Genomic DNA, 7,764 nt, shown 5'->3' on the forward strand with positions numbered 1-7,764 from the left:
AGTTGATCAATGGTGAAGATGGCCAACAGTGGGCTGGTGGAGCTGTACATACTTAAGCTGTGAATGATACTGTAGGTTGACGTCATTATGCATGTAAAGGCAGACAAGATAAAATGAGGCCTGATATTGGATGAGAAAGAAGGGAAGGGGGAACAGAGGTTTTAAGAGAGAGAGAAGCAGGAGAGAGGAAGCTGGGAGAACATGGCGGCAGATGTCAAGATTCTCTGCACATAGGTACAGGTTGTTATGACTGTTTTTAAGGGATGGGTGTGTACAGGATTTTGTGCTGTCTAGAAGGGCAAATTATATCTTATCAATTGGATCAGAGGTTATTGTGTGGTGTGTTCTTTAATTGAGTTCAAGAGGTGTGGTGGTGGGACACACCAAGCCAGCCGTGGAATTGGGATGTGTATGCCTGGCGTGGTAACAACCCGCCAAGGGAACTGTGAGTGTAAGCAAAGCAGCGTGGCAAGGTGCCGTGCTGGAATGGCTCGAGGACCACCTGGGTTAGAGAATACCATGGGGGCCAGCGTGGAACCACTGAGATAAATTAGCACTAGTTCCTATGGCCCACCTGAGCAGGAACTAGCGAGAGAGCAACTGCCCGGTATGTGCAGGAACTGGTTGGTTGTGCCTTTTTCTTTTTTACCACAACATGATGTGGTAGACAGAAACTCAGGAATGATCAGCTTCGAGCATAAGGACTCAATGGCTTTTACCTGAGCAGTTTTATAAGGACCTAGAGGTACTGTTGCCTTTCATTGGTGTGTCTGAGATCGTCTGAGTATAAGTTATCTATGGCCACACCACGCTGACCTCTCTGTGTTATTTGTAGTGTAAGGAGATAAGAGTCAGGTGATACTTTGGGGCAAAAACATGTTGCTGTTACATAATAGCACTTACTGTTACCCCATAAAGAAAAATAATGTATTTCTCCTAATTCTGGTGATGGAGAAGGCCAAGACTGACCAGCTACATCTTTTGCTGCATCCTGTAATAAGACACAGCAAGAATGCTAGCTCAAGTGTCTCCCCTGTGATGATGAGGCCATTAGTGCCGTGGTGAGGAGGCAGGACCATCCTTGTGACCTTATCTAACCCTAATTGCTTCCCAAAGACCCATGCTCCAAATACCATCAAGATATGGATTTGAGGTTACATTTCTGGTAAACTTGGAGGAGGGTACCTTCCAACCAAACAAGCCTTGGGTACAGCTCAGTGGCAGTGTTTGGCCAGCATGAACTCCTCTGTTCTACCTCGGTGGATAGGTGAGAAAAAGAAAGAGGAGATAGATACCAGTTGATGGATCTAAAAATCTGGTGCTCAGAAGATGTCTAAACAGGGGCCAAGAAGATGGCTTGGTAGGCTAAGCAGTTGCTGCCCAAATATGGGGACCTAAGATAGGATCTCCAGCACGTACCTAAAAAGCCAGATATGACATTGTGGCCCTGTGATCCCAAAACTGGGGCCACAACAGGCAGATCACAGGAGCTTGTTGGCTAGACAATCTATAATCAAAGCAGCTACAGGTTCATTGATATACCTTGTCTCTACAAAACAACTTGGAGTGGGGCAAGGAAGACGCCCTTGTCAACTGCTGGCCCCTGCATAGCTATGCACACACAGGTACCTGTGCACACACACACACACACACACACACACACACACACACACACACACACCCCTGTACTCACATGAAAAGGTACACTTGGGACCTGACAGAGACAAAGGTAGGATGGTCTTCCCAAAAAGAAGACGAGGGTGAGTGAGCGTGGCAGAGGACACCTCCTCTGGCCAGGGCAGCCAATTCTTTTAGCATCTTCTTCTTACAGCTGTGGAAATGCACCTGGCCAAGCAATTATACTGATAAAAACAGTAATAGGGAGAAAATAAAAGGCAAAAATATTTCTTTAAAGGAAACGTTCTCAGATGAGGAGAGCTCAAATTTGTCACTAGCTTTCCTGGGAGATAATTTGCTTGTTTATTACCAACCAGTTTTAAAAGGCTGCATCCCACCTTCTGGAGCTATTTTCAAGAAAATGGAGATATTTTGGAAGCTTGTCTTAGCTAGGGTTTCCATTGCTGTGATGAGACACCATGACCAAGGTAACTTGAGCATTTAAGGCCTCAAAGCCCCACCTCCACAGTGACACACTTCCTCTGATAAGGCCACACCTCCTCCAATAAGGCCACATCTCCTAATGGTGTCACTTCTTATGGCCAAACATTCAAACACATGAATCTATGGGGACCATTCCTATTCAAACCACCATAGATGTGTCTTAATATACAGATCTGCCAGAGCCAGACCTTGTAGAGTGTGTCCATTTTCATGTCCTGGTACCTGATGCCACTGGATAAAGCCTAGCTCGGGACACAGACGGTGGCTTTGTATCTGACTAGGAAGCTCCTGCATCAGGAGATGAGTGAGGTGAAGCCCTGAGTCTACTGGGGACTGGAACATTGAGATGAAGGCAGAAGTTGCTGGGATGGGGAGTTCAGGAAATACAAGGACCAGAATGACCACAGTAGCCCTCCTCTTTGAATCCAGAAGAACTAAAACAAATCAACCTATATTTTCCTCTTGATTTGCAGTTCCTTAATTACTTTTTACTAAACTGGAGGAGATTTCAACTTTAGTGTAAGTTGAACAAAGATCCTTCCTGTAAACCAGGATACCACGATAACGTAATGGTAGAATCATGGAGAACTTGCCCACCTCCCTACAGGCCATAGAATGGTTACAAGATCCCAGCAGCATGCGAAGATTTACCCACTTGTGTAAACCCATCCAAAGACCTGAGTGTGTATAGACTAGTCCTCCTCAGCATGGCCGTTTTAGGAAAGGAAGGACTCTTATTACGAACAGTATTCTACCTATATCAAACTCAGTGTCTGCATTTGCTAAAAAAGCCAGGAATCCTAGCTTAGCGCCTCGAGGAAGTCACCAGCCTAGACCTAAGATCATCTGGGAAGCCCTCTGAGTGATGTGGAAAGAGACTACACAAACATAAGATCCAATCATAGCCTCCCTCGGGACACCTGAGCCCTCTGTAACCTCGGGGATCAGGTGAGAGCTGATAGTTAATAAAGTTTCTGGTTTAGAGGGGAGCAGAGCAGCAAATCACATGGACTGGATTTAGGCCGAGTGACCTCTCTAAGCCACTGTCACCAGGTTAATGAGATGCAAGAATTCATTCGCCCTTGTGGAGAAAGGCTTTGTCTTGGCTTTTGCTGGATGTTATTGACCAGGATAGGTCAGGCCTCCATTTTCACTGGCTCGCTCCTTGGATCTGGTTGGATCGGGGTCCACTTCTGTTGCAATCATGATGCCAATATGAAGGGTCAGTGACCTATGGGTGGTGTGATATTGTGCAGAAATATTGCACTCAGCGTAAATCCACAGGCCGAGCCTTATTGTTTCATTTGCTTCCAGCTATGCGGACATGGGGGACACTTAATGACTGTAAGCTTGTCCATTTTATTGGTTCACATGAGGTCATACGGACCTCTGACCTGCAGAACCCTGACTTCTCGAATCACTAAGGGCTTAAAGCAAAGACATAGCTGTTTCCTTTATTAAAAAGTAGAAAATATACACAGGGCACAAAAGAACATATCAAATAAATGTGCCGCTTAAGGAAAAATACAGTAAACACCAGCGAACCTTGCCAAACTTCCAAGAACCAATATGTGTAGCCGACAGTGGTTATCATGCCTTAAGTCACCCCCTTTGTTCTACCTGAAGCTAAAATAGCCTCCTGAGGAGTATGGTGTCAGCCTGTGTTTGCTGTTAGTCGCGCCTGTACTTTTCTGTCTTATGTTTTACAAATCTTATTATAAGGAAACATGCACCAAGATTAACTAGCCCTAAAGTCTACACGTCTCAATGAACTTCTGTACAATTTGATTAGCTGGGGCTTCACATTGGACTTTTTGCTTTTGTTATCAAGTACATTTTCACACACCTCTCTACCACCAAGACCCAAAGCTCAATGACAAGAAATAGAAACGCAGTTAGCTTTGCATCCTCTTTTATAACTCACGCCTGCTCTCTGCGTTTAGTCCTCGCTCATCCCTTAACTGTCTTTCCTCTTCTCTCCCCTACCTATTACACTGAACCACTCTTTTTGGTGGCTGTACTATGTGTCTAGCTGTCTCCAAATACTGTAAGGCCTCCTTTGTCCTTTGTCTTAATGCTAGCCTTGAGTTTTCTTCATACCGCCGTAGCAATGTATACTTATGAATGCGCCATAATCCACTCTATTGTAGGTGAACGTCTGAACAGTTTCCACAATTTTACAAGTAGGACCATGCTGTCTGAACATTCTTAAGTGCGTTTCCTGGCAGCTAAGAGCATGTGTTTCTGTGGGATTCACTCCTGAGGGTAGGAGTACCAGATTTTAGCCACCAAGCCATGCAGCTATGTTGACAGACATTCTAGTTTAACTGGCAGCAGTAGACAGGTGCTACTTGCTTTCGTTTGTACTTTTAGTTTCTCATAGCTTTATCCAAACTTAGAATTTCTACCTGATGCTGTGAAACGATCATCAGTCCGCAAAGTGCTTGCCATGCAAGCCTGAGGACCTGAGTTTGGTCCCCAAAAACCACATTAGAAAGAGCCAGGTATGGTGGTGCACACTTGCAATTCTAGGTTAGGGAGGCGGAGACAGATGGGTTGCTGGAGCTCACGGCGTAGCCAATCAAGCCTACTTAGTGAGTTCCAGCTCATTGAGAGAACTGTCCCAATGAAATTGAAAATAAGGCAGACAGTGCCTGAGAAATTACACCAAGGGTATCCTCTGTCTTCTACACAAGGTCCACACATGTCATAAACACAAACACAGAGAGATAAAGAAGAAAAGGAAACACACACACACACACACACACACACACACACACACAATTCCACAGCTAGGCCATATCTAAATGCTTTTATACACTTACTCTGTTCACTTAATAGGATAATGAAATATCCTTCTATTCCGAATCTGCTAGGATATTTATCATGAATAGATGCTATATTTTGTTTAATTACTATTATTAGTTTACAGGTATAAAGAAAAATCAGATGTTTATAATTTAAGCTACTAATGATGCAAGCTTCCCTCTTAAGCCAACTCTACACTCCTGATATCAGACAAAGGAAGTATGGTACGAGCCTTAAACCTTTTATTTACATTGATTTACTTGTGTGTGCACGGGGGTTTGTGCACGAGTCCTTCTAACCCCCTAACATGGGATCCCTTTCCTTTTCCTCCGTTTTTAATCATAAATTCTAGCTTTTGTTGTACGTTCTTTGACATTGTTGCTTGATTATTCTCAAGCCTTTTAATCATTTGATATTACTAGAAGTAGGATTATTCTCTTAATCTCCTTTTTACGCGATTCACTGTTAATGCGCATAAATACCAGTGACCTTTGTAAACTGACTCTGTATCTTTAATGTGTTCACTTATGAATTCTAATAATTGGTGGACTATTTAAAATCATATGCAAGTATGGATATGCATAAATACATACCACCATGTTACCTGCAGAAAAGGATCAACTCACTTCTTCCTGTCTGATTTGGGTGCTATTTTTGGCTTGCCTTATGACTCCGGTTCACATTACTTGTCCTTATAAAAACTGTTCAGTGTTTTTGACCTCGAATCTGATGGTATCTATGGGCTTTCCTTAGGTAAACTTTATTATACTGAGAGAAGTTCCTTCTATGCCTAGTTTGTTGTCAAATGCAGCCTACAGAAAAAGTGAAAACTATATAGATGATACGTGATTAATATCCGAAATAGGTAATAAACTCTCCAAATCAAACAGTGATCATAAAGCTAACGGTAGTCGAGTTGAAGTCGGCAATAGGATGTGGAAAGGGAGTTCCCTAAGGATGCCGTAGAGGTGCCCAGCAGGCACTTAACAACTGCTCGGCGTCAATGATCACTGGAAATGTAAGTCAAAACGACACCCAAGCATCACTTCAGTTCTGTTGGCATGATATTTTTTTTTTGTTTTGTTTTTGTTTTTTGGTTCTTTTTTTTTTTTTTTTTTTTTCGGAGCTGGGGACCGAACCCAGGGCCTTAAGCTTCCTAGGCAGCGCTCTACCACTGAGCTAAATCCCCAACCCGGCATGATATTTTTAAGAAGCAGAAACAAAGAGATGTGGGGCTGGAGAGATGACTCAGTAGGTGAAGTACTTGCTGCTCAATCAAGAGGACATGAGTTCAGGTCTGCAATATCCACATAAATACCTGTACATAGTGGTCCGTGCCTGCAACCCCAGCTGTGTGTAGGGTAGCAGAGACAGATAGTTGCTAGGGGATTATAGGTCAAACAGTTAATTTCAGGATCAATGAGAGAAATATATATACATATATATATGTATATATATATATGAAGTAGATAGATAATGGATAGATGGATACATTAGATAGATAGATAGATAGATAGATAGATAGATAGATAGATAAATAGATAATGGATGGATGGATGGATGATGGATGGATACATATGGTAGATAGATAGATGATAGCAGGCATAGAGATGCATATATATATAAATACACATATATATAATTTAATATACACACACAGATGTGTACATAAACAAACAACATGTGCACCTCCACAAAAATAAAAAATATTCAAGAAAATAAAATTTAAATGTCATGCTCAAAGAATGATAATATACCTGTATTTTCTATTCGCAGAAGGCTGAGGCAAAAGAACTATGAATGCAATGCTAGTGTGGGCACACAGTGAAGAATCTGTCTAAACGAAGCAGAACAAAATGCCCACTTAAAATGTTGTTGGTGGCATCAATTTCATGTTGCCTCTCTACTTAAAATAAATAAACGAACAAATCTGTAATGTGAAATAAAGTAGGAAGTAGTGTAAACTCCCAGGAGAAGAGGCCAGGTAAGGCCATGTCATGCCCACAGCACCGCACTGCTTCCTCAGGCTCTTGAGGTAAATACATGGGCATAGTTTGCTTGGGCTGTCAGAAATCTAACCACCCCATGCAGAACACAACTTACTTCCTGTTGCTTGCTAAGTTTCTGATTGTATTGGAACAGATGTGTTTCCCCTTGAATGTTTCTCCTGATTCATTCAAGCCACACCAGTAGACTCCAAGAGGTCTGGAGACTCACATTAAAGTAAGATTTGGCTGTTTCCATTTGGAAGCAATGTAGGATCATGTAGCTCTCTTATCATGAAGTTGGGCTGCAAGCTTCGTTATGCCCTGGTTCTTAACTAACCTTTTAAACAATCCAGATGGCTCTCACATTTCCCAGGAAAAGTAATGGCAATAAAAGATTTGATGAGAGGGGACCCATCTTTCTTCTCAGGTCTATATCTCCACCCCCTACCCCCCAGCTGTGGTGTAGGAAATAATTCCACCGGAAGAATCAGTTCTCCATGGGAGTCTAGAGGGAGGCTAGTTTAGGAGACTAAACTTTGAGCTTCCTGGATAGGAGCTATTTTGTCATTTTTGACATTACAGGATTATTGTCTTAAATACCTGATGTCTCTCAAACTTAGGCTTTACCATTCTACCTGTTTCCTAGGCCTTTGCAGAAGGGAGCCGAGGAACTGGCAGAGGCTGATCTTAACAAGGCAAAGCATGATGCTTCTGTATGACGAGGGGTCAGTAGCAAGACAGAGACACAGGGTAAGGCAGGAGAGGGACCCTTACTGACAATTTTTTTCATTTATTTATATATTTATTTATTTATTCACTCTACTTCCCAAATGCAGTCCCCTACTTC

The sequence above is a fragment of the Rattus rattus genome, chromosome 14 (assembly GCF_011064425.1).
Source record: "Rattus rattus isolate New Zealand chromosome 14, Rrattus_CSIRO_v1, whole genome shotgun sequence".
In the NCBI taxonomy this organism is placed as follows: Eukaryota; Metazoa; Chordata; class Mammalia; order Rodentia; family Muridae; genus Rattus; species Rattus rattus.